We start from the raw sequence: 27,268 nt of genomic DNA, 5'->3' as shown, positions 1-27,268 counted from the left end.
GGCAAAAAGGCACCCTTGTTCAGACATCGACGCTACCGGGAAGAACGGAAAATTTGCAACTAAACTCTGCCAAGGCAAAGTTTTTAAAAGTATCGTTGCAAGCCCTCTTCCCAGGATCGAGGCACGGAGTTTAGTTGGGACCCGGGTCCGCGCTCTAATCTCTTTCCTAAACTAAACCCCAGCGGCGATTAAGAGCCGAGCAACCGAAGTCTCCGGGGGGGCTAAAAACCTCCTCCTGTGCTCGCCCTTTCGCGGAGGGCTTTCCTTCCACACCCACCTGCTTAAGGGCAGTTTTTGCTCTCTTTCTGGGAAACGCCAAGCCCGATCCCCGACTTTGCTCGAACCAAATCCCCTCTACAGGGACAGCTTCATTTCGAGCGCGCTGGGCCGCGAAAAGGAGCAAAGCAAAAACCCCAGGAAGAGCTAAAAGTTAAGGGCAGGAGGAGAATTGCCTCAGCCGCGTTCCCATACCCACCACTTTCGACCCCGAAGATCAGCGGTGGGTAGGATGAGCCCCAGAGGCTTCGCCCTTCCCGCCCCCCCCCCAGGGAAGAAAAAAAAAACAAACAGCCCGACTCGCTCGCTCTCTCGCTTTCCCCGGCTCTTACCTTCACAGATCAGGCAGCGCTGGACTCTCCGCAGCCACCGCCGCCGCCACCGCCGCCGCCACCTCAGCCCTCGGCATGACCAGAGAGCTACTACAAGGAGGCGCCTCCCAGGCCCGACTCAACCCCGGGCTGCTGTTGCTTCTGGTGCTGCTGCTGCTGCCGCCGCCTCCTCAGCCGCTGCCATCTTGTCCTGGCGGCTGTGAGGAAAGCGCCCCACCTCAGCCCGCTCAGCTCCCCGGGCCTCTGCCTCATCTTCCCGGGGAGGGATCCAGCCTGCCGCCGCCGCCACTTCCTTTGCTGCCACCGCCCACTTCGGCGGCTGTTCTCTTCCCGCTTCTTTGGCGGCGGGGCCTGCGGGAACGAGCGCAGCTGGCTCCTCCGTCGTAGCCCTGAGCCGCCCACTCTACTCCCGGGGCTGCGAAGCCGAGGCAGCTTCTTCAACGCCGCTCCGACATGTCTCAGTTCCGTTTCCAGCCTGCGGGGATCTCCCGGCGAGCGCAAGCGGCCCGCCCTTTTCCGCAGCTGTAGCGCCCCCGGCTGGTTACCGGCCGTCTGCTATCTGGATTTCGCCATCCGAAACCCGCCTACTTCTCTGGGTGAGCATCTTTTGCCCTCGCTTGTGCCGTACGACTCTGGCAGAAGAGCCCAATAAACTGGTGTCGAGGGAGGGAAAGAGGAAGAAAGAAATCGCCCTTCCTTCCCAAGCACCGAGACCGACCTTCAGGCGGGACGAGCAAAGGGCCCTGCTGCCTTTAAAGGGGATTTAGGATTGCAGCCAAAAGCCAAGTCCACTTAACCGCTAGGCGGATTTGCAAGTAGATCTCTGAAAGAGCTCAAAGCTGTTTTCACTTCAATCTGCTTGTAATAAGTAGCCTGCTTCTCATTTGCTTGAGAAACATTTTTAATAATTAAACTTTAATAAGCAATTTGTTTCGCAACTAGAATTTCCTCTCCTTTGCACGGAGTATCCACATGAAAATGAAGCCTTTGTCTATTTCTGGCCATGATGACCAACTGACTAAAAGTACTGGATAATGATGGTCCAAAAACAAGTACAATCATGGTGCCACCTGTTCTTTTCATAGGTTGTATGTGCACAATATATCAAACTAAAAAACTAAGCCCAAAAGGGTGTGTGTGGGGGGGTTCTTTCAAGTACATTTACTGCAATTTTTCTAGCTTTGCCTTTCAGAGACCATCACTAAATTAACTATTTACATCTTAAATGCTTCCATTAATAATCATTATCCACATTGGGCACAAACAAAAAAGAAGCATGGTTTAATAGCTACCACTTTTATTTCTCCAGAAAGCCACCATCAATAGTTGCCTAGATAACGATCACTTGAGTCCAGTTTGGAACTAGAGTTTGGAACCAAGACTCATCACTCGATTTGTTAATTCCTCATAGACCTATGTTACATGCAGATTTATATTTATGAAATATAGATACAAAAGATGGTTAATGAGATGCAAATGTAAAGGCCTCTTCCCAAGGTTACCGTAGCCACAAAGGACTCGGATTCATAAGATGTTTCTTCTTTCTGCCGAATAATGAAAAAATGTTTTCAGAGATTATGACATTTTAAGCTAAACATGACCCTTAGGAATGTATACTACAGATCTCCCTAGAAGCAGCCTTTTAATTTTATATATTCTGAACTCTAGTTTCATCATGAAGCCATACAAGCTAGGAAAGCCATACTTGCTACATATCATTTATTTTATTCACAAATAAAATCTCCTTCACACTTCCTACATGACAATAAACCTCCAGGGGGAAAAATTAAGCCCCTCCTATTAGTAAAAAACAGACACTGCCAAAGAAGCTTGGCAGTAACTGAAAAACTAAGGGAAAAGCAAAATATTTAGCTATTTTCTGGAGATCTGTTGTACAACCTTTGAACACTGAGCTGCCTAGTAATGAATGACACTTCCCAGCAGCCTCTTAGGAGGCCTATTTACCTGAGTTATCTATGGATGAATGATGAGGGCATGGGCAATTTGGTACAAGCTAAATTCATCCATCAACTTTAACTGGAGAATGTCCCAAGAGGGCATGGCATACTTCTTTATTTGTTCAAAAATCATGCTGTTTGGAGTCCTGATTCATTGTTTATTTACATTGATGAGTCAACTGAAATTCCTAAATATTGATTTAGGGCTATTATTATTTTCATCAACAAGTAACATAACAAATTTCTCCCAGCAAATGATCAACTCCTAAGCTTCCTAATTATAATGGACAAAATCTATGCCAAAAGTGTACTTTGACATTGTAAAAATGGCTAGGAACAACATTTATCAGACAAACAGGCTGACTTCATATTGGGGCCTAGTTTGTGCCATGTCCCAAGAAGTTTATACAGTATTTGTAGTATTTGCAAACTTTTAACTCCAGTTCCTGGCAAATACTATGTCAGAAGTTAAAGGTCTTCTTCATCAATCAACGCTTGTTCACTTTCACAATTTTATGTAAATGCCAGTCTGCAAATGAAATTTAATGCAGCATAATATTTATTTTATTCAATTTTGCCACCATCTGACTCCATCTTTATAATAAAACAACATAGAAAGAATCATAAAATAAATGAATAAGATAGAAAATCCAATCAGTGTTAATCAGCTATTCTGTCAACTGTTCTAATCAATAGGCTACATCCTATTCCTCTAAGGTGTAATTTCGATATTAATTATATAGTGGATGATTTAAATAAAAAGGAATATCTCCCAATTTAATAAATGATAAAATAGAAATTATAGTATAGTATATTGATTCCATTGGAGATCTCAGTAGGATTAAAAAGAACATTCAGTGCAACAGGACTTTTAGCGAGAACTCATTGTTAGAAATTAACTTTTTAAAAAACTGAAATTATAAATTTTATAACCCTCTCTCCAAAAAAAAACCTCAAGAAATGTTCTTAGAATATCAAAGGACAAACTGTCCAGTCTAAATTTATAAGGTAATTGTCTGAGGCAGCCTGATTGTCCTAAGCTTGGCACTTTGCACTGAAGCTTTTGAAAACAAAGTGAAGACTAGAACCTGGATTATTATCTTTTACTATTAAGTACAATAAGCTTCCAGTCACAAGATTTGGCTCTTCAATTGAACAATTAGACAATCTTAGGTAAAGAACATAGAAATTAAACTATTAGTATGGATTCTCTTCTCCAGGCCAGAATTCAGATCCAGGCCAGAATTCAGATCAAGGATGATAAACATGGAGCATCAAACCAAATACAACAGCTTTTTTACTCTTATTTCACTAGGAATATTAACAAATGCTTTAAAAACAGCCAGTTTCTGTGTTTAGATCAACTTCAGATTTCTAAATTCTACAAGCCTTTATGCTCTCATTTTGATGTTTATCTTTAGCCATCCTAGAAGGCAGCCTTACAAACTAAAGCCCTGCCCTCTAATCTAGAGCTGAAGTAATAGAAACTTCGGTCCTTGTCCTCATATATGGACCTTTTTATATCTTAAGATAAATTAATACAACTTCATATTCAGATTTCCATGGCCAAACTAATTCATTCTAGGTTCAAGATTGTATTAGCAAATGTAGCCATATTTCAAGTAGTGGCCTGAAAAATATGGCCGCAATTAAGAATCATCTCATCTTACTTACTTCCACTATAGGAGAGTTCAATTGTACAGTAAAGAGCAAAGTAATTTTCATAGATGTCAGTATATGAGTACTCAGTTGTCTTTGCACTACAGTGAATAAATAATTACTACAGACTCTGCCAATAAGAATAAAGACTCTAAATGCCCATATATCAATCACTATATATCAACCACCATACATATTACCAAACAAAAGATTCCATTTCATCCAGTTTGAGGATTCCTATGCAGTAAAAAGGCACAAGAATTCATATATTACACATTCAGACTCTCAAGATTCTAGATTTAATAGATAAATATCAATCAAAGTCTTATACCTAAGAAACTACAAAATATGTACACAAGAGAGCATTTAAAAATTGGATTTGGATTGATTCTACTGAAGTCAGGTTAAGAAAATAACATACAAAGTTTTCCTGGATAAGAATAAAAACCTTATAGTACAGTATTATTTTCTTTTCATTGGGGCTAACATAAGTACCCTAACTGCCACCATTAATGTTCCTCAGTCATATGCAAATATTACAATTTACAAAAGAATTCACACACCCATTCTGTCAGTCAAGGCTTCTTACTTTACCAAATTTGGAGCACTCACTCCATTTCTGCGTTGAAATTCCTCTAAGTTATATTGTTTATGACAGTCATATATGCATGCATATTGCCTCATATTTTCTGTTTTAAACCTCCCCTTCTGTGCTATTGAATAATACTCACTGATGAGAGTTTAAAGTAAATAGTTACTTCTCCATTCATTCAATGCATCCTTAAAAATAAGAGACTATATGGTACATTAGCTATAATAACAACACCAAAAATATGTGACATCTTTCCTGCTAAAAGTATGTGAGGACAATTTGCTAATCATGCTGTCTATTCCAGAATAGTAGACTTACTAAGCTTTTTACAGGCCCCAAGTGGAGAAAGTATAAAACAGAGAAGGTAGATCATCTTTAAGCATACCAGAAAGGATTGTGCCATCTGCACTCTTTTAAATTGCATAGTACTCCAGAAGCATGAATCCTTCTTGGAGAGAAGAGTCCATTAACTGCTGCTGAAAGCATGGCATTGCATCAATCTGCTTCTGTTATCCATAACCACTTCCTAGGACAACTACATCTTCTTAAAAAGCAGGCATACATTTTTATTCAATGGACCTTAATCTTGCTAAGCTGTTGCCCAGAGAGAGAGAGAGATACTCCAGTAAACAAGTTAGCCACTATAAAAATTCACATCAACTTAGGCAGTTCTGAAGAAACAGTTTTAATCTATAAAGATCCCTTTGTTGTCCACATTCAGTTAAAACTACATACGTAACCAGTTTTCTACATGATTATTATGCTTTACTTTCTCAAGAAAGCTAATGAGTAACCAAGTTCATGTTTGTACATTTATAGGCTGGCAGGAAGCTTGGTAAATATTCACTAAGTCAGAAAATAGCTCTTGAGGTATGTTTTTCATCCATTAGAACTGAAAATAAGCCACTGGAAGCAATTTGTTTCTTTATTTTTAAAACAAAAACAATGGGGAAAAAACGAACAGTCATAGTGTAACATTTACTGCTTCACAAGAAATTTCAAATTCCTTGAATTAACTTTTTAAAAATTTGTTTCTTTTCAGATAGGAAAACAAAAGTTGAGTGGATGCTATACCACAGTCTTACACTGTTGATATTGTTATAGCCAGGCCTCTGTAATATAAGCCAGCCAGAGCTTACAAATACCATTGTTAATGACTCCCTTTTTGAGAGGGTAAGACTGAAAAATTAATAATGAAATGACATAACGTCATTCCCCATTTATGCTGTAACTCCTCCAGACAGAAGGAAAATATGCAAACCCTACTAGTACATAATGCTAAATCATAATGGGTGAAATTCACATTAAGTCAAACACAAAGAGACCACCTTGTAGCTTAGCATTCCTTCTGAGCGGGGTCACATTATTTACATTCATTGGATAGTAACATAGAATATTTCCTTGAAATGTAAAACTGGTGCCGTCTTCCCCCACCCCACCCCACCCCATCCATTATAATGTAATCCTGCTTTTCACCAGCACAGTATGCCTTTTACAGAATCAAAACAGTTCAAAGGCTACAGATTTTTCCTATAGGTTAGTTTGTAAAGTACAACGAAAGATAAATGACTGTAACTGCACAACTTTATGGACATAAAGCAAAGTGATAAACACCTGCTCATTTCTATCACTGTTTTGCTTTAACACATCTTTGGGATGCTTCCACAGCTGGGAAAGCTACTATTTTTATTGTTCCACTGGTCTTAAAACAATATCACATGTCATATTTTAATATATTGGCATGCGAGTGTCCAATAATCTTATATAGAGGTAGTCCTGGACTTACAACCATGACTGGCACCAGAATTTCCATTGCTAAGCAGGGTGGTTGTTAAAGGACTTGCCACCTGATTCTACAAGCTTTTTTGCCATGATTTTTAAGCAAATCGCTGCAGTTGTTAAGTGAATCATGTGGTCATTAAGTGAATCTGGTGTCCCCATTGCCTTTGCTTGTCAGAAGCCAGTTGAGGAGGTCACAAATGGCAATCAAATGATCCCAGGATTTATTATTTATATGCTCATAAATACATGCCAGTTGCAAAACGCTCAAATTTTGATCATGTGACTGTGGGAGCCTTGGTGGCTCAGTATTTAAAGTGCAGTATTGCAGGCAAACTCTGCCCACAACCTGGAGTTTGATCCTGATGATTCTCAAGGTTGACACAGCTTGTCATTCTTCTGAGGTCAGTAAAATGAGGACCCAGATTGTTGGGGACAATATATAACCCCCCCCCCAGAGAGTCTTTTAAAACAAGAATCCCCGATCCCCGATCCACTGCCCAGTGCTATGCCACAGCCCGTTGAAAACCAGGCCACACAAGTGGCAGGTGAATGCACAAAGCTATATTTGCACAAGCGTTGTATGCACATGTGAAACTATCCCCTCTCCCTCATTGCCACCGGTCCACAGAGACGGGAAAGTTGACCACTGCTTTGAAGCGGTATATAAGTCTAAGTGCTATTGCTAAAGCTATGGGGCTGTTGCAACAGTCATGTGAGGACTTGCTGTAGGTCACTTTTTTCACTTTTCATTTCTCAAATGGTCACTAAAAGAATGGTTGTAACTCAAGGACCGCCTGTATTGGATACTTTTATGCTAATATATAAGCATATGGTAGGGGTGCTTAAAGATTAATATATGAAATTCAGACTGGAGGATTACTCGGCCCCTTGGGAAAGGAGAAAAGAGTCCTCCAGAACCATGTGTTTTCCAGCAATTATTATTATCATCTTCATTATTACATTTCACTGTTAGCAAGTAGGAGCAGAAACAGACAACTGTTCACACAGTGGAACTGTATCAACTTGTTCTTTTGAGCTATTGTTAAATTTAACAATAAAACTTAGCTAGAATTTACATAGGACCAGAATCCATTGCTGAAAATACTGAATAAATAGTGGTGTAACTTAAAATAAGTTGAAGGCTTGCCTCATAGAACGATTCTTATAACACATTAAATTGCTTTTAAAAATATCAAGTCACAAGAATAATTTTGGAATAAAAACAGAAATGCAGTCTGCCAAATAATATTAATTTATGACGCAAACTGAATAACTATTACCAAAAAGGACCCATACAGTTTCAGTGGAGGTGACTTACCATTGCAGACTTTTAGAGAGTAACAAGCATTGATACGCAGAAGTGCTAGTTTGCTTTAAAAACTAGCATAACACAATTCATTAGCACACCACCAATATGCAATTTGCAGATTTCCAGTATAGATGTGTCACTAATTTCACATGTCAGAATAAGTTATTAGTCCTTTTAGAAGAAAGCACTGGTAATCTCGGTGTGGTAAGACAGAGTTAGAAGAGCAGCGAATTGAAGTAGGGCTGTTGTTGTTTTTCACAGGGAAAGTTCTTTAATCTTGACTCTGGCGTAATGGGGCCATAATTATAGAAGTAAATAAATTAACAGCCAACTGCAAAGGGGAAATTAGTGAAGCTTAAACGCTATTATTTCCCACTTAGACTCCCTCCAAAGTGCTAATTGTCGGTGTAGAAAGTATGACAGCCAAGATGGAAAAGTGTGGAAACAGCAATTAATATGTGGAAATGAAGAAAGTGCTTTTTGCTCTCCTTCTGTATTCCCCCCCCCCCTGAACATTCTATAATAAGAACACAAAACACCTGAACTAACAGGCGGTCTTTGTTTTGCATTTTAATTTTTATCCTATCAAAATTCAGAATCTAACCACTGTGTCTAGTAATCGGATATGGCAAGAACAGATGGAAGATTCTTCTCAATGTAAAAAGTATCCCACATTTGTTGTCTCCTGACCTGCCCCCTTCTTTCCCCACCTGCTTATCTTTTTCAAGTCTCAGTACATATACTGGAGTTAATTGAATAGAGAAAAGTGGAAAAAAAAATCTGCCTCTTTTAGTGTTCAGTTGATAGAATGTCTCACTGTGTTCAGCAGGTAAATATGCACAGTATTGTAGATCTACTACAATACACTCCTACATACTGTATGGCCACCCATTAGTACATTTCAATAATAGAGTTTACTTTGTAGTAAGTGTATTTAGAACTGCACTCTTAATCTTCTCTGTGTTGTTTGTTACATGGATGAAGGAACCAAAGTTCGTTTATGGTGAGCCACCAAGTCATTTTTGACTCCCAGCAACTACATAAGATTTTCTCTATGACAACCTATCCCTAACCTGTTCTTTCAAGTCTCCCAAGGATGTACTATCTTGCTTCTTTGTAGTCTAACTTTTGCTTCTTTTGTCACAAGGAATATCATAGCTTCCACGATTCTGACCTTTGTAAGTATAGAGACATCATAGCATCTGAATGTCTCCTCTAAGGCCTTCATGGCTGCTCTACCAAGTGCTATCTGTGACTATCTGTGTTTCTTGATTGTTTGATCCTTTTAGTTGATCCTAAAAGGCAGAAACCATTGACTTTTCTATTTTCATTGCCAGCTCTAGGGCTGGTTGTTCTACCTGTTGTCATTAGTTTGGTCTTCCTTCTATTTAATTTTAGTCTGATATTTTTACTGTGCTCTTTGACTTTTAGTATCAGGGCTTTCGGATCTTTTGCATTTTCAGTTATTAGAATAGTGTTATTAGCATACCACAGGTGTTTCTTCCTCCTGTTTCTTCCGATGCAGCTTTTCTTAATATATATTCCACATATAGGTTGAATAAATAAGAGCGTATGCAGCCTTGTCACATTCCTTTGCCAACCTGAAGCCAGTTTGTTTGTTTGATTGTTACAGAATTTATATGGCTGCCCATAGAATTTATATGGCTACCCACTCACTTTCAGTGAGTCTAGGCAGCTTACAAACATTAAAAAAAAACAATATAAAAAGAGTAAAAACAGTTTGTTTCACCATGTTCTGTCTATATGGTAAAAACTCTAGTTCATAGTAAACCTAATCATTGTTTACAGAGGTTTAACACTGGTCCAAAGAGAGAGAAGAAGCCAAGAGATTGCCTATGTCATGGCAGGACTCACCAGTGCCGTACATGGGAAATCAGGAGACATGAGCTCTTCTAATTCAGGTAACAGGACACCCTGCCTTGTTGCTGAATTGACACAAACTGAGTTAGTTGATGCCAGTGCTCTCTGTCCTATGACTAGAACTGAATCCAGAAGGTACAAATAAAATGGTCCACATAAAAAGAACCCCAATGGCACAGTGCTTAAGTGCACTGTTGCTGGCAAATTCTGCCCACAGCCTGGAGTTCGATCCTGGCAAGGCTCAAGGTTGACTTAGCGTTCCATTCTTCGGAGGTTGGTAAAACGAGGAATCAGATTGTTGGGGGCAATGTGCAAATGATACTTCTGTATTGTAAACCACCTAGGAAGTGCTGAAAAGAGCCACGGGGCAGTATGTAGCTACTCACCTTGACTTCCATATCCACTAGCTTTCCCAATTTTTTATCCTCTTTTGACAGTGGAAAATTTCCTGGATGGCCATTTCTATTTAATATAAGCCTAAATGATATTCCTATTGCTATAATCTGCTTCCTCTAGGGTATTCTGCATCTGAATCACTGTTTATGCCTCAACACCCTTTCCCACAAAGAAAGATTGAAACTGGATAATAGTTCTCAAAAAGGGCTACGTCTAGAGCCTCTTAAGGAGGTAGTCTGCAAAATCTCCTTCAAGAGATTTTGCAGACTATCCTCCGCGAGCTGCACTGGCTTCCTGTGGGTTTCTGGACGCAATTCAAGGTGTTGGTTATCACCTTTAAAGCCCTTCATGGCTTAGGACCAGGTTACTTACAGGACCGCATACTGCCGCATAGTTCCCAGAGACCAGTGAGGTCCCACAGATTGGGCCTCCTTCAGGTCCCGTCGGTCAGACAATGTCGGCTGGCGGGCCCTCGGGGAAGGGCCTTTTCTGTGGTGGCTCCAACCTGGTGGAGTCAACTTTCCCCCGAGATTCAAACTGCTCCCACCTTGCCGGCCTTTAAGAAAGCCATTAAAACTCTCCTGTTCCGGCAGGCCTGGGGTTGATGTCCCCAGGGGGGCTGGGATACGATTGGGACATGCTGTATGAATGCACTTATTTTACTGTTTTATTGTTATATTTATTGTTTTAATTTTGTATGCCACCCTGAGTCCCTAGGGATTGGGCAGCATATAAATTTTAAAAATAAATAAATAAATAAATAAGACTGCCAGCATCCCTCTACCCAAGTGAAAACCTTCTAGATTCATCACACATACCTTGACCCACAAAATATCAAGAGAGGTTTAGATCAAGCCGACAAATGGCAGAAGTCTTGAGACAGAGTAGCACCCTGTTCACTTCCTCAAAACATACTAGCTGAAAGGAGCTGCAGATAACATAACTAGACTTTGGTCCAGCCACTACATCAGAATCTGCCCAGGAAGAGCCAAGACCTTCTCAAACCTGAATGACCTGACCAGTACAATGCAAAAAAAAAAAAACCAACCAGGTAGGAGAATTATCTGTTCATCCCTTCCTAACAGGGAATTTGCCATCCTCAATAAGACTGCTGACAGTTCACTGATACTTTGCCTCCCTTATTGCTATAATGTCAGCTCAAACACGAGCTTGTACTTGTATGTATGCAGTCCAAAGACATCTGCAGATTCCAAAGTCTTCAACAGAGTAATGAAAAATACACTGTGATGTTGTGATGGAAATTATGTATAATACGTACTTGTGAGTGACTCACCACACATGTACAAAAAGGAACAAGTATGTATCACAGTGTCATGATGCATTTTCCCCCTAATTTATCTTTTTTGCCTCTTTCTCCCTCACCATCTCTACACACCTCTCATTTGAAAATGTTCTTTTTTCTTTACTTCTTCCACCAATGCTTTAGGTGTCATTTCTGCTTCTTCAATTCCTGGAGCTCTTCAGTAAAGTGACTAATCTGCATAAAGAGACTGCTTGAGAGAAGTCTTGTCAATCTCTGGATCTCCTCCTTTTGCCAGAGGTTAAATATGCAGTTTACAGAACTGGTGACAGACCACACTGACGTATTTGGAATGACCTTGTGATAACTTAACACTGGCATGTTTGCAAAAAAAGTTCAAAAGAATTGTTTGCATCTTCCAAAGTTTACATTCCATAGATTTGCCATCATAACATGCAGAGCATCCACGTTGTTAAGCTGGAAGAGGCAGCAATCCCAGGGAAGCAGGTCAGCCAGGGTGGGTGCATAGGTGCTGTAGGGAGGAACATGGACAGGCAGTCCAGAGTGCATGTGGGTACCTAGGTGATAGCAATAACAATAGCACTTAGACTTATATACTGCTTTACAGCTCTCTCTAAGCAATTTACAGAGTCAGCATTTTGCCCCCAACAATCTGGGTCCGCATTTTACCGACCTCGGAAGGATAGAAGGCTGAGTCAACCTTGAGCTGGTGAAAATCGAACCGCTGGTAGTCGGCAGAATTAGTCTGCAATACTGTATTCCAACTACTGTGCTACCATGGTGAAGCAGGGTGTGCTGCAGGCAGGCACTCTGAAGTGCAGGTGGGTGTTCAGATGATGCAGGGGATGCTATGGGCAGGTGCTCCAGAGTGTTCCTGGGTGCTGTGAGGGTGGGGGTGCACTGTGGGCAGGTGCTCCAGAGCATGGGCAAATATGCAGATGTCATGAAGTTGAGAGTGCCACAGGCAGGCACTCTAAGTACATGGATGTCCGTGGATGCTGTGGATGGTGGGAGTGCTGTACACAGATACTATGCAGACTAGGTGGGCGAAGTTGGAGCAGGAGTATCTTCCAACTTCCTGCCAGATTCCTCATTGACTTTGCTGGTGGGAAGCTGGCAGGGAACAACAGAAATTGTCACCCAAGTGCCCAAGTCACAATCAGGTAACTGCAGGGATACTGTAACAACCAGAACTCCAAGGATTGGTCATAAGTCCTCCTTGTTTAGAGCTATTGTAATTCTGAATAATCACTGAATCAGTTGTTGTAACCTGAGGACTACCTCTAACAAGTTTGGGATAATAAGCCTGTTTAAAATTATAGTTACTACAGCCCAATTATGTATGTCTATTTAGAAGTAAATGTTATTATGCTCATTGTGGTCTCAAATAAGTATGCATAGCATGTCTTAATCATGTGTTTAGTAACAAGGAAAAATACTTAGTAAATACCTCAAAGAAAAACATTGCTATTTATAAACATGATAAATATCTCGCTGTAGTTTTTACTCTAAGTATTTTTAAATAAAATATTATGAGATAATCCCCATCTTATGAATTTCATTATGTTCACTAGCCATTATACCTATATTCTAAACCTAAATTATCTAAATATTATTCCATGGGTAAGCAAAACTGTCAGCAGATTAATATTTTTCATAAAATAAAGAAACACTATCTCCACTGTTAATAGTGATCTTACTAGAAAAAATATAATCACAAAACTAATAGCAGTACATCCGTAAAATGGTATACAAGTGCTTGATAACCTGTATGCAGTCTTCTATTGAATATTAGAGATTTTGATACACATATTTTTAGCTAATTTAAATGTTTGTGTAGATTGTGTTTGTATACAGTATAAGAGTGTGTATAGTCTATTAAGACCACTTTTAGAATAAAAATAAATTCATATAATTAATTTGAGATACAATTATTTTATTTATCCCTTAATACAGTAGGTTATTAAAATATTTGTAATTTCAAATATATATATTTATATATATATATATATAAAATCAGCAACTCCAAGTAGTACAGTAATTCTTCTTATTGTAATCAATATGCTTGTTTTGGAAGAATTGCACTTTTCAGAAGTATTTTGTCATCTACTGAAAATCTGGGTCAAGTCAAATTGAGCACCAAACCAAATAGTGTTAAAATGCAAACTTTCACGTAATATCCACTCTTTTTTTAAAAAAAAAAAAAAAAGGTTGAACTTTTAATACATCGGTTGGACTTTAAAAATAAATTATCACAGGTGAAATGCAGCAGATGTCAATTAATTGGAAGATGATTCAGTATTGTGGCATGTATAAAAATTGCTTTTTTGATCCAATTATTCATTCACTAACAAGGGGCATTGCTTAGCCAACCTTAACTTATTTGGGAAAATGAATCAGAATCTGACTTGGGTAGAACTTGGATGTGAGACCAACAGGAAGCCCATGGTTGTAGCATAGACTGATTATTATTCAAAACAGTCCAGAGCATTTTTACAAAATAATAAGAAAACCATCTTAAATAAAATTCCCAATACTCCCAAAGGTAACTAAAATGCAAATATGGTATTAAAATATGATTTAATTTATCTCTGTTAACTTCAAGATTTTGTTTCAAAATATTCATAGTAATATTTATCTTTTATTGCATTACCCAAAACATAGTAACATAAAAAGCTTCCATTGCTTACAAAAAAGTTCATGCATTTTCATTAATAGAAATTGATCTTCATCAATTTCAAGATCTTACTGGTGGTTATAAATATTCCTAAATTACTTTTCTAACTTAGTTTTCTCATTTTGATAACACTAAGTATAAATAGAAATTAATTTCTGAATCTGAAATTCTGGCTGCTATTCCGCTTGGCCCCAAGACTGCAACACCTAAAAGTATACTGAGATCCACTGTCATGATGATGCATATAAAATATTGGAATCAAAGCCAACAATCCAAACAGGTCCCTGATAGAACTCTCATTTATCTACCTCAAGTTCCTAAAATCATGGCATTTAAGTACCAAGAGTTAGAGCTGGGCTGAAAAGTGGAAATTATGCAGAGAATATGTCTAATACATCCTGCAAACTCTCCTCCCTGCTATTGCACAGGAAAAAATGTTTTGCACTTTATTGCAGACTTATGCAATACAAATATTTTGTAAGTAAAGACTGAAATAGAGGAGGAGAATGAAAAGCAGAGCAGCCTGGGCAGAAATAAATACATACTGAGAACATGTCCTGGCTACGTAGGCCTTTATCAGAAGATTAATATTCTAACAATAATAGAATTCAGTGCTTAAGTATCATGTGGTTTTCATCATGGCCAACAATGTTATAATGCCAGACATAACAAAAATTGTTTTTGCTTCCAAAGATATTTTAATCTAAACTAAGCCTACATTGTTGCCATTTCTTTCGGAATCATTGATATAGAATGAGGAACAGAAAAATGAATATTAAAGAGAGATGGTTTTAAACTGATGTCTGTACAAAGGTGTGTATGTAGGGAGAATGGAAAAACAAAGTTTGACAGATTTCATAACCATCTTAACATTTCATACTACATATTTAAAATGTTAGAATGACTGTAATTTTCTCTCATAGCAAAATTTTCCATAACATGCTGAAATAACATGAGCTACCACAGAAAGAATGTGACCCTTCTGAAACAACTATTTTCACTATAAAACTGTGCCACAGTTCTTTTTTAAAAAAGATGGAAACAAGAAGTAATCACCTAGACCAAATTAGGCAACACAACTGAGAAATTAATGTATTAAGTATGCTTTTAAATGAATGTTCTTCAAACAGTTCCCAAGAGAATAGGTATAGCTAGATCTTAGTTTGGCAATTGAATAAGAGATTTCATTCGTCTAATATTTTATTGACCAAAATTCTCCAAGAAATCCAAGCATACTTCAGTCCAGGAATGAGGAAATTCAAATGATCCTTTTACATGTTTAGAGAATATGTGTGAGAGTTGTGACGTTATGTTATATAACCCTGTCACTGATACATGCTCTGGCTACTCACCTACTCCCTCAGGGGCCGTATAGAGGCAAAAGAAGCATCTCTGTCCAGATTTTGTCCTCATGCAGACGTGTTTGCCAGCACATGATCCTTCACAAAGATATAAAATAAGTTTAGGAGCAATTCAACTGATCCATGTACTTTAAATGCATTATGCGATCTATTGGGTACATGAAAAGGTCCTGTTTTTACAACACAGTTGCATCATGGTGGGAGGGGGGGTTGACAAGAATGGTGAGACAATATCCAAATCCAGCCAATTAATATAGGGTTTTATATTTAATCACGGACCCAGTCTTATTTGACCTAAATTGATTCTCCCTAATCAATTAACTCTTCTTATGTCCCTGTGATAGGGCTGAAATTGAAACTGTGGAGCATGTCTTATTATACTGCCCTATGTATAATACAGCCAGAATTAAATTATTGCTTCTCCTTGGAATTGATCCCTCTGGTTCTAATGTTAGTAATTTGGTTTTATATTGTCTAGGGGATGGCTCCTCCTATATTTCTTCTCAGGTTTCTAAATTTCTTTTAAGAGCTGTAACTATTAGAGGAGAACGTTGTAATTCCCTTTAGCCAAGGCTTCTGGCGTTAATTGTTTGTGATCATATTTTTCTTGTGTTTTCTTTTGTTGCACTTGCATTTTGGTCTGTGACCACAAAATAAATATATATATATATAAAACTCTTCTTATGTCATCCAACCACTCTGACCTTTTCTGTTTTCATTTCTTCCCCGTGATTACATGAGAGGATGTAAAGAAGTAGGAACAGATGGGAATGGGTTCAGCATCCTCAGCCATGTCCATAGCAGTGCTGACCCCAACAATGTCACTATGAATTTTTACCCTTTCAGGCACAATAATATTAGGAAGAAAAATGACAGCTTTTTAATCTTCTTTTTGGTGACTGGAAGGATTAAATGCTCTGAAAGGAACAATCACTAGACTGCTTGTGTCATATAAACAGGCTCAGATAACAGTTTAAAATGTACATCAAAAGCACAGTGAGAAAAAAAAATACTCTGCAGTCATTACCAAATTTAATTTGCTTTCCTTTACCTAAGAGATAGATAACAAACAACTCTATTTATTATCATCAAGGTTATACTAAGATCAAGTGCTTTTTTGAGTTAAAGCAAAAGTTCAGTTGCTAAGATGATGGTGCTGGGTTGACAGTATTAATGATTACCGTGCATAGTTCACATTTTATTGCTTACCATTATTGCTTTCCATTATAAGAGGCATAAAACATTAAGAATGGGTACATGGACACACTTACTTTGTTTTCGTTTCTTTTTCCCATCCACTTTCTTTTCAGATTGCATTATTTGGATTGCAGGCCTGAAAGTAGAGATTGTTTAGTTTTTAATTTTCTATAAACATGTCAAGAAATCTTCCAGGCTGAAGAACTGGGTATAAATGCTTATAAATAATAACTTTCAATAGTAGAAATTGCTGCTTTTAGTATCTTGAATCTAAGTATGTATTTCAAACTGACACACATCTACACCCAGTTTGTAAACTCAGTTGCTGATCCATAAATAGTGTTCATGTCTAGGAGCTTAGCTCAAGTATAGATAAGCTTTGCTGCTTTAAGAGGTGAACATTTATTTCAAATGCTTCTTATAACAAGCAGAAAATATGAAGGAGTCCTATAAATAGTTAAGAAAATACAAAAGATTTTTCCCATGAATAGGAAACAGCTATACCAAAATCAAAGATGAGCATTGTTATAGTAGTTTCCATTAATATATTACAGGAAAGTCACTATATAAAATAAACTGAATTCCCATAGATATGTTTTGAGTTTCTTTGAGATATAATTGAGAACCTCTGATAACGTCCCACTTAAGTAAGCTGGAAATAAGACAGAGGGAGCATCAGAACTCAAGGGTAATGTACATGCACAAGGCTCCAGATTCAATTCCTAGCAACTCCAAACAGATTTTTTTTTTTTAAAAAAAAAAATCTTGCCTGAATCCTAGGAGACAATTAGTAACTAGTACTATTTTAGATCTGTTTCTCTCAATCTTGGCAATTTGAAGAGGTATGGACTTCAACCCCCAGAATTCCCCAAGCAGCAAAGCTTTTTTCTAGGTTGTTATAATAATCTATACTTATGGTTTATAAGACTAGCTTTGTATAGTATATGCTGTTGAACTCCAGTATACTGTCACACTAGAGCAGATGAACCAAAGTCCAACCTATCTATATGACACTAAATCATTATGTTCTCCTCAATCCTTGAAGATAAGAAAGCTGTATTTGTATAGAGGAATGCTATAGATTATGGTGCTCTTTTCCAAAATGGCTCCCTATCTTCCTAAGCATACAGTAAGAGAATATGTCAGCAAATCTCCTTCCATTTAAGAAACAATAGGCTAAAAAGAAAGTTACAAACTTATCGATTATCACAAATATTTGTGACTTAAACAAAAAACAATGCAAGGAAGAAGGAGAAGGAAAAGAGACATAGATTAGAATCATAGGAAGTTTGAAAATGAAGCAATTGAGCATGGGAATTAAGAAAAAATGAGGATTCCTGGCTAATGAGCCATCAGACATATTACTATATATTCACATATTTAAGCAGCTGAGTCAGGAGAATTTAACATGGTTTTAAGCACAATGCCTATATCGTTCTTAACAAGTCTGTCATGTATGCAAATTATTATATAATATTTCCTTTAACTATTTAACACACAACAAAAAATATAGTTTAAAATGCTGTTACAGAATAGCTTGGCAAATTTGAAAAATGCATCATTAACTCTAGCTATAAATAATGCATATCAAATTTCTTATATAAAAAAGATCTAGTAAATAGATTCTACCTCTCTGTACCAGATGACCTGATACTGTTTATGTATATAGGTAGTCCTCATTTAGCAACCACAATTAGAACCAGCAACTTAAGCAAATTGACCGCTAAGTGAAACTGCGACTTTGCTTATAATCTTATTTCAGCTTTCCTGTCATAAAGGTCATAAATGCAAGGATTGGTTGTAAATTTATTTTCTGTCACTGCAAAACTGTCACTAAATGAGTAGTTCCTAAATGAGGACTTCCTATAACAACACAGAGGAGCCCTCAGTTTTGAGGGACGCAGACTTCTAACAAATGGAGCAAGTTATCGTTGTAAATAAACAGTGGAATGTAGACTGTCTCTTGCATCTTAGGTTTCCATCCTATATTTCTGGTGTGTTGTTTTTATAAGCAAGCTTTTAAATAATTGTATGGATCTACTATTTTGGTTTATTCAATATTGACTTTATTTTCAGGGTGTAGTTGAATTACAGCTAAATGGATACTTTTCTGTCACAGCATCAGTGCATGTCAATGTGCCTACTAATGTCTTTCTCAGCAACTGCCTGGCTTCCTGATCTTCCTCATTTTTTTTTCTTTACTGGGCACCTAGTCTGCTGCAAAGCAAAGAACCAGCTTCTAATACCATGTTTAATTACAAGAATACTTCTGGAAGTCCACAGATATACGGGCTAGTTTCTGTAACTCGGTGCCTTGCTAAGAAGGAAGGAAGGAAAATATGGAAGAGAAAGTAAGAAACCTGGTTTGCCATTTGATTAACGGGTATTTTGTGACTGGCATTGCTCATCAGGGCAGTTATTTTGAGAACCAGAAAACCCCCCACATGACAGCCATTTTGAGGCAGCGCCTGCAGTGTGTTCCCTCACTATACCCAGTGTGGCCATTCAACCCAAAGGTTTGCCTGTTCTTAGTCCAGATGTGATTATTATTTCTTAAGTTTACATTTTTATGAACCAGTAAAGAACTGTGAACATAGTAGTCCCTCTTCCATTTTTTTTTAACAAAAGCTCCCTGTGACATTCTAATGGAATGCATAGATGACCTTGGGGAAAAAGTGGAAGAGATGCGGCCTAGGAAACAATCAGACAAGAGAGGCCCGAGCCCCCAGTGGCTTAGCAGGCAGAGAAAGAAACCTAGGAAGGACTCACGGTAATGGATAAAGCACTTAAAAGTGGTAGCAGGAAGGTTGGGCCTTCAGACTTGCAAGATTTTGTTAATGTAGCCTTACACTAAAGTGGAATTAGTTCATCTACTCCTATTTCTTGTCTTATTTACCTGAGAGGGCTGATAGAAGCAGATTGGGCTAAAAGTAGAAGATTGGTTGAAGGGAGACTTGAGTTGCAGCTCCCATTTCACATCATCCAACATTTCAAACAATATGTCACTTTGATATATAACATGGATATATGCTAGGTATTTTACCTAGTTCTTTTACAAGAAAATATTGAAACAATATTTTTTTATAAGGGAACAAGTTCAAATATTTCTTATTTTAAGAAATGACTCCAGTATTAGAGTTTGTTCTCTTATTTTTCAAAAGTAGTTGTGTTCTAGAAATGATAAGATGAAACTAGACAGTCTAGAGTTCATTATAGCATTAAGGACTGAGTTTATATCATCAATTATACAGCATTATTATGTGAATCTTTTTTCTGTTAATTATTTTTTTACTTAGTCATGTTTAGTTTATTCTGATCATTATAAATATGCCTAGAGTTCTTTCTTTAAAATTACTATTTATCTTTTTTCCAATGGCAATGGTTTTTCCATAATTTAAAAATACAATAAGCTGCCCATCTATTGACATCTATTTTTTCCTGTTTCTCAAAGAGTACAGATTGCAAATTGTCTAATTTATACTGTGTCTACAAGTGTCTGCCAGCCTAAAATGATTATTTGTTTATAAGGAGTCAAATGTTTAAAAATGTAAAAAGAAATGTATTTTAATTTAAAGCAACTTGTTAAAGCAGTCATGTGTTAATGCAGTTCATCAAAACAGCTATTTTTTCTCAATCTGGGTTTAGAGTGATGCTGTTTGCATTCTTCTGCGCTCTAAAATACATGTTCTGAATAATGTTCAAAGCATGTGCAACATTAGCACATGCATTTGCCCTGTTTAATGTAGTGAATTAGCCTTTCTCTATCCCCAATCCCAGAAATAGATATACTGTATTTTATACAAAGTCAAACTTTAATTAAACGTATTAATTAAACGTATTCTGTTTGCCTATATAGTAGAGCCTATATTGCTAGTGCAATATGTTACAATATTAAAATAAAGTTTTCCATAAGCACATCCAGACTATACAGTGTAAGAGATATTTATTTTTGTATTCTTTGCTCTTTTTCAGCAACACTACCAAATGTCAGCACCTGTAAGTGGAACAGTGATGAAAGCAATGCACTGGGAAAACATTCCCAAGATTTTGCTTTGTAAAAATATATTTAGATGGCTTCTAAGAAGCAATTACTCTATTTTATTTTTATTCTAAAAAGAGGCAAAGAGAATTGTTTAAGGAATCTACATTTCAAGTATCCACAAAGAAAAGCAGCAGCAGCTGACAGTTGCATATAGTTTTACAGTCTATGTAAAGCCAACCTGCAAAGAGTTTTAAAAAAAAATAGATTAAGTATTTTACAAGCTATTGCTTGCCTATGTTGGCCAGCTGAAGGCTTTAAATAATTTAATCCCTAGAGCAACTGCCAGCCCCAACTGGAATACTGAAAGAAGGACTGAATTCAGTTAGGATACAAACAGGTGCTGCCTCATAATGGTTCTTTAATCTAGACATTGATGACAGCCTTTTCCAGCTTGGTGCCTTCCTGTAACTCATAATCCCAGCTAGGGTCCCATGAATTGAATGAGAAGGAAAATACAACTGACACATTCTCAAATCAGCAAGGAACAAATCCAAATCCCAGATTACTAAAACACCAGGCTAGAGACTAGGAGACTGTGAGTTCTAGTCCCAGTTTAGGCATGAAAACTGACTGGGTGACTTTGGGCCAGTTACTCTCAGCCCAACTCACCTCACAGGGTTGTAATTGTTGTGGGATAAAAGTAGGAAGAAGGAGTATTGAGTATGTTCACCACCTTGATTTATTTACAAATATAATAAAGGCAGAATTTTAAAAAATCTAAAAAAATATGAGCATGCAAAAAAATGCCTTCTATAATCTAAATACTGTTCTTTGCATCTTCCCTCTGTTTTTCCCCTTCTCTTTTTCTCTGACTACATACTGTCATGAAATTTCTCATTAACTGCCTGGATTAGAAGCGGCTAATCCCAAGGACAACTGTTCACTGATTATTAAATTAAAGCAGCAACAAAAAAGTTCTGATGCCAATTCTATTTTCAAATAAGAGAGAGGGGGGGAGGGAGGGAGGGAAGGGGGGAGAGAGAGAGAGAGAGAGAGAGAGAGAGAGAGAGAGAGAGAGAGAGAGAGAGAGAGAGAGTAAAGACTTTGTCTATAAATGAAGAGTCTTATCTTTTTTGATAAGATTAACTTGTTTGTATCTGGGGATTGTTTACAAATAACTATTAGCCTCCTTGTCAGTGTGACAACCAGCTCTTATAACTGTGCTTCTATAATTTGAAGACAGCCTCTTATTTTCTTTCTGGGCAACTCCTCCCTATTGAAACAACCAAAGTTATTTTTTTATAAAGAGCTTTTGATCAGCAAAGATTTTTTTTAGGATTGGCACTATCTCCTCTCTTCTCTTAATGTAGAGAGTAAGAAAGATAACACTGAAGATAATCAGAAACATTTACTGAGGCAAAAGAGGTGAGCTTTTTAAGGTCCTCAGTAAGATAGCATTCTGAAGCAGCTCAGGCAAATACTTCCCTAATTCACTGAACTATAAGGAGGATGGGGTAGAACACGATCAGATCTGCAAGAGTCTATTATTATACCAAATTTCAATGAAAGTAGTTTTAGCCTTCGTGAGGTTGATTTCCTGATCTGGTCTGCCTAGTGGGGCTGTCATTTACCTTGGTAAATCACAGAATAAGGATATTGATGTTTTACATTGTAAGTCAAAATACTTTCAATGTCCTTGCTCCAATCATCATTCTGTACTAGGAAATCTTTGCCTTTAGTCCTAGTCCCTGCCTCTAAATATTGCCATCTGATGTATGCCTTTTCCGTGAAAACCCCTACACTATAAAACATTCTGCCTCGTTGTTCGGCAGGCCTCTACCCTATTGGCTTTCCATAAAGCTTTGAAGATCTGGTCTTTCCCCCCCAAGCACTGGGAGAAGACCAGCACTTTAGAACTTTGATTTGGCACCAGTTTTTTCTTGTTTTAATTGGTTTGGTTTTATAGTTTTAATGTGAATTTACACCTTTTTAGGTCTTTGGGAGCCACCCAGAGTTGGTTAAAAGGTGGGCAGCTACAAAAATGTTTTAAATAAAATAAATAAATCCCGCCTTTCATAACTGACAGCCCTAGGGGCCAGAAAGGAATCCATGTTCAGCAACAGCAGAACCCATATATCTGGGCTTGGATGAATGACCCTCAAGAAACTTTTTCCCTTCCTTTTGCCCTCCACAGCCACCAGTTATATGTCCTTTCTTGTTTATGGGAAAAAGTGTGGCAGCTCTGCCATAACAGCAGTCAGCTGGACATGATTGTCCACCCAAACTAGTTTGGGTGGGTTTTCATAAGAGCAGATGTCAAAACTAAGTTTTTTTCCTGGCAACATTTGTCACTGTGCCAAGCCTTCAGACCACCAACCATCTGTTCCATCCTCTCTAGTACCCAAAGAGGCTTTAGGATACAGTTTCCTTAGCTTTAAACAGAAGTGACCTACAGTATATCAAAGACTTGAATGCTATCCTTTGAAAGTTGATTTCTTCTCTAAAATGGGCCTTTTCATTTGTTCTTGTGCGGCTCTTTTCTGCCCCAGAACAGCTTATTTTATTTCTGACAGAGGCCGACAGTTCATAGCATATTTTGGGCAAGCTCAGTTTCATCTATAGGATATAACCCTCCATCTATCATCTGCTTACTTTCCACAGTCAGATAGGGAAACAAACAGGAGAAATGTCACCATAAAGCAATTCTTTCATTGCTATATGAGCTGCCGGCCAGACACATAATCTGATTTCTGAAGTTGCTTATAATAAGTTAATGTCTCAGGTCAGGTATCATCATTTCAGGCTGTTCATCACCACCACTCATGCCTGCTGCCAAATGCTTTCCAGCTTTTCCCTGTTCTAGGGACCTCCAAATATTCCAAGATATTACATAGTCTCCCCTGAAGGATCAACAGGACTGTACCAGCTCTCCTACAAGGACACTGCTGACCATGCTCATAGTGTTGGCGTTCACGTATGGCTCCCTACTAGATTTCTCCACTTTGTAGAACTGGATGGTAACATTTTTGGACCACTTTGCTATGTGGGAAGAGAGAGGTTTATAGTGTGTCTCAATTGCCAAATGTCACCATATGACCTTTCCAATTATTTATTAAATCTGAAGGGTAGGAGAAGCAGCCTAGAATCCTAATTTGCACTGTAGCAGGCTGAGAGCTGAACTATGGAGTCAATGTATGGAGACCTGTAATTCATTACCAAGCCTGTATGTGAATTCTGACACAATTATACTCTTTATTTTTTTACAAATAATGAAGATTTTCAAATAGACTATCTTATAAAATTGGCAGAATAGTACAGTATGCAATTAAAACTTGATCTACTCTAGGGCTTAGTTCCAGACTCTTGTAGTTAACAACAGAACTGTATCTTAGAGTTTGAAGACCAAAATCCATGCACAGAGTAAAGCCTCTTTTTTTTTATCACTGAGGCTTAAATCCTAATCCTTTTAGCTCCTTGAATGAATTTTAATTGGAAATACCTGGACAATTGCAATAAGCTCTGAATTTTTCTCTCTGATATGGTTCTCTTCTATTTTCTTTTTATACATATAGTTTCCCTGAACGCCCTATTTGAATGGATATGCAACATCATGTTTTACTTTAGATTACTGATAAAACTTCAATATTTTTTCCAATCTGATCCTTTGGTCTCTCTAAGCTTCATTATTGACAGCAACTTGGTCCAATTCACAGATGAAAAGCTTCATTCCCACTTCCCCAGGTACGGAAAACTGAGAAATCAATTTCAACTGCTGGAAAATGTTATTGTCTAATAATATCCAGACTTATACCTGCTATTCTTTCTAAGACATGATTTACTCTGGTGGGAGCTATGATATTTGGGTCTATCCTGTATCACAGAGGTGGTCTGTTGACCTATTGTACTATAAACCAGGGGTCCCCAATCTATGGGCTGTGGCCCCTTGGCTAGCATGCTGCGGCAATGGCTGGCCGGTGCACTGACGCGTACGTGCATATTCCTCCACATTCATGCTAGCACCCTTGGCCCCGTTTGTGCATGTATGTGGGCGCGAATGGGGCTAGCGCTGGGCAGATGTGCGCAGCCCATTTGCACATGCGCAAATGGGGCTGCTAGGGCTGGGCAGGTGCGCGTGACCAATTTGTGCATGCACGAATGAGGCCGCTAGTGCCATGCTGGTGTGCGTGGCCCCATTTGGATGTGCACATGCGCAGACCAATTTAGAAGATGCTCTCCTTCTCTCTGGGCCCCAAGCCTGGAAAGGCTGGAGACCTCTGCTATAAACTATACTTTTATTTCTGTTCAAATTCAGGAATTTTCTGCTTAAGAAATACTTTAGACTGTCCAGCTTCTGCTTTACCAGTCCTGACAACTACACCTACATACCATGTTTCTCCGAAAGTTAGACTGAGCCCAATAGTAAGCCCTAGTTTGATTTTTGGGGGTGGGCCTAATACTCTAAAACTATGCCTAGTTTTGGGGCGAGGCACACCCCTAAACCTCAAGGGCGGGAGCAGAGGGGGTGAAGCTGCCCCATACACCCTACACCCGCTTACCCTACTGGTAGGACTACCACTGCCAGGCCTCCCACACCCCAGCACCTATCGCGCCACTACTTCTGTGGCTGCTTGCCGCCACTTGTGGCTGGTCACCATGTGGTGCATTGTGCCATTGCCGCTCCTTCTAGTAGGATACTGCATGGCACTTCGGGCCACTTCCACTGCTTGTGCAGTGCTTCGAACAGCTTCCATTGCTTGCGCAGTGCTTCAGGCTACTTCCCTTGCTCGCTCGCTTCAGGCCACTTCTGTTGCTCATGCGCTTCGAGCCACTCCTGTTACTTGCGGCAAGAGGCCGTGTGGTACTTTGGGCCATTTCTGCTGCGGAAACGGCCCAAAGAGCCATGCAGCATCCTGCCGTGAGCAGCAGAAATGGCACAAAGCACCATGCGGTGTCCTGCCGGAAAGAACGGCAACAGCGCAATGCACAACATGGCGTCCGGCTGCAAGTGGCATCAAGTGACCGTAGAAGAAGTCAAGCAGTGGCACAACAGGTGTTGGGGTGTGGAACGCCTGGCTGTGGTGGTCCTAAGTTATGACATTCTCCGAAATTAAGGCCTAGTGCCTCTTTTGGAGGCAAAAAAAATATAAGGTTTTAATTTTGGGGAAACACGGTAGTTAATCAACTTCATCAATAGAAGGATTTTACATCCAGTAATCAACCAATTTGTTTTCCAATTGACATGAGATAAGAGAAGGAGAAAGTCTACTGCACTTGATAGCAATGAGGAGCGAAAGATATGACCAAGACTTTCACATTGCCCTAGACCAATTTAGTACAATATGTTTCATCACAAAGCTGCAGCTCTGCCAATTGCATAATTTACCTCTGCCCTATCTCAGATTTTTCAAGCAACTGAATAAATATGACTTTGGCAATGGATGACCTACTACAGAAAAGCAAGGTCAGTAGCAAGATAACATATAATACACACTTGTAGGCATTAGACTAATTCTATTCTGGGGCTATTGGGAACGAATTCTATTTAGTATGAGGTTGGCCTCATTTTTCCATTAGACCCTTCATGTTATACATTTCATAATCTTTGCTAAAAGCCATGTCTTCTGGCTTTATTATTCGGAAACCCTTCTCCAAGCGCTCACAGAAAATGTGAGCTCTCACAGATCTAGGTGCTGCAGGAATGAATTATTAGAGTACAAAGTGTAACCTGGAAAGAATCCAAGATCAGTGATGCAGTTTCGCAGGCTTGTTTACAAAAACCGAGGCTCGGGTTTGAGGATTCTGAACAGAGGCATAAAAGTTATTTGAGTGCTGAATTTGAAACCCAAAGAATGTGGGCCATTTTTGGCAGCAGGAAACAAGTAGGCCAGAGGCACCAACACTGGCACTATACTGAACAGGAAAGGATGTATATTTAAAAATAAATAATTGTTTTCATTGCTATTTTTTTTACGGTTAGGAAGGGAAAAGATGATCGGGAAAGCTGGACAAGAGAACATATAAACTGAAACCAAACATCTTCCTCTGGAAAATTGGTGCAATATTAAAATAGCTTTTCTTTGAAAAAGTCATCAGTGCAATTTGTTTATTTATTAATTACATTTGTAGAGCACTCTGATCCCAAAGAACTCTCAGTGATTAAACAAGATAAAATCTTGTTGTGGGGTTGGCATGTTCCAGGTACCAACTCTCAAATGGTATCAACTGGATCCAGGAGGTGTGTCTTCTCTGTTGCCATACTTGCTGTATGAAATCCATCATTACCATCCCCCAAAAATCCTGATGACCCCAAGTCTGCCTACTTTCTGAAAAGTTATGAAAATTTGGCTCTTCTTCCAGGAACTGGAAGATTTTTGTGAACCCGTTCTGATTATGCTGCTACTTTGAACTGCCTCCAGTGCAACATGTTTTAGCATAACTTATTTTATTGGTTATCATTTGTTGCTTTTAATTGTATACACTCTGCTGAGCTGCATCTTGAATGGCACCCATTGAAATTGAATTAATAAATGAAACTGCAGCTTGATTCTACATATGTAACGTATACCAGATAGGAGGGTACATGA

At 38.6% G+C, this 27,268-nt stretch overlaps 1 protein-coding gene and 1 long non-coding RNA gene across 2 annotated transcripts in view; one reads left to right on the top strand and one right to left on the bottom strand.

Annotated features, from left to right (window-relative positions):
- The window catches only part of HIPK3 (homeodomain interacting protein kinase 3), a 68,869-nt gene extending 67,777 nt beyond the window's left edge, over window positions 1–1,092 (bottom strand). Inside the window, exon 1 of the mRNA XM_039355928.1 lies at window positions 609–1,092. The gene's annotated coding sequence lies outside the window, so the exon portion shown is untranslated. The remainder of the gene's footprint in view (window positions 1–608) is intronic.
- Window positions 1,066–26,877, top strand: LOC120313733. The gene is made up of 5 exons (XR_005558241.1): window positions 1,066–1,204; window positions 9,718–9,830; window positions 24,257–24,425; window positions 26,084–26,145; window positions 26,662–26,877. It is a non-coding gene; the product is annotated as an uncharacterized LOC120313733 (long non-coding RNA).
- Window positions 26,878–27,268: the final 391 nt, after the last annotated feature.

The sequence above is a fragment of the Crotalus tigris genome, unplaced genomic scaffold, assembly GCF_016545835.1.
Source record: "Crotalus tigris isolate CLP2741 ecotype Arizona unplaced genomic scaffold, ASM1654583v1 scf7180000018777.2418813, whole genome shotgun sequence".
Lineage (NCBI taxonomy): Eukaryota > Metazoa > Chordata > Lepidosauria > Squamata > Viperidae > Crotalus > Crotalus tigris.
This window is presented reverse-complemented; position numbering and strand designations above follow the sequence as displayed.